We start from the raw sequence: 1,078 nt of genomic DNA on the forward strand, positions 1-1,078 counted from the left end.
GCTGAGGAAGCTAGTGAAATGTAAGCTAAAATTTAGGGTTTTCCAAGGTGGAGGCAACTCTGGAAAACCATCCCATGATCAGGATTGTAATCCTAATTGCCTGCATCCCACAATTACAAGTAAACTGTAAGTAACTCTCTCCTGTATTTCAGCTCAGTTTCAAGTAATCTGGATGATTTAGAAAAATCTGAAGCACCGAAAATGAGTAAAGTAGTCCTGGATTGCTAATGCCCCTATACATTTGCAAAGGTAAATAAAATTTTTTTCTGTAAGGAGATGATATCCTTCTCTTAAAATTACTCCAATAAATTTTTCAAGTACAATTTCCCCATACAATCAAAAATAATCAGACATAGGAAGAAATAAAATAAGAATAACAAGAGTAAGAATGAACAATAGATGATAGAAAGAGACCCACAGACACTGCAGATAGTGGAATTATTAGACATAAACGGGGCGGGGAGAACTATCTTACTATGGTCATGGGGATAAAAACTGAACTTAAAAATTTTAGTAAAAAAATTAGAAACTAAAAAAAAAAAAAAAATTAACAGCTGCCAGTCCATCTGTCAGTTCACCTGCAGCATGAATGATCTTCACGTCTACAACCCATCGGTCACTGGCTCCAGCGCAAGTAAGTCCCAGCAGAGCAAGGTGACCCACATCTTGGATGGGAAGCTCATCCAGAGCCAGCTAGTGGACATCTCCCAGGATAACACCCTGCGGGATGAGATGCGAGCCTTGGCAGGCAACCCCACAGCCACCCCACCCTAGATTGTCAATGGGGACCAGTACAGTGAGGACTATGAGCTCTTTGTGGAGGCTGTGGAACAGAGCACACTGCAGAAGTTCCTGAAACTGGCTTGAACCAACCCCAAACCCGTCCACTAGATTTCTCCATCACATTCCCCCAGCCATCGCTGGCCATGAAGGACCTTGTGACCAACTCCCTGTTATTCCTAACCTGACCTTGGAGCCTCCCCCAAACCCAGCTTCTCCTCCTCCTCTATCTAACTTTAGCCCCCCTCTCCTCCAATCAAAGGCAACATGCCTTACCCAATATTCTCAGAAATTGTCT

General features: G+C 42.9%; 1 pseudogene; it reads left to right on the forward strand.

Annotated features, from left to right (window-relative positions):
- Positions 1–585: 585 nt before the first annotated feature.
- LOC102888834 lies at positions 586–867 on the forward strand (annotated as a pseudogene).
- Positions 868–1,078: the final 211 nt, after the last annotated feature.

This window comes from Pteropus alecto, unplaced genomic scaffold, assembly GCF_000325575.1.
Source record: "Pteropus alecto unplaced genomic scaffold, ASM32557v1 scaffold155, whole genome shotgun sequence".
NCBI classification, from domain to species: Eukaryota; Metazoa; Chordata; class Mammalia; order Chiroptera; family Pteropodidae; genus Pteropus; species Pteropus alecto.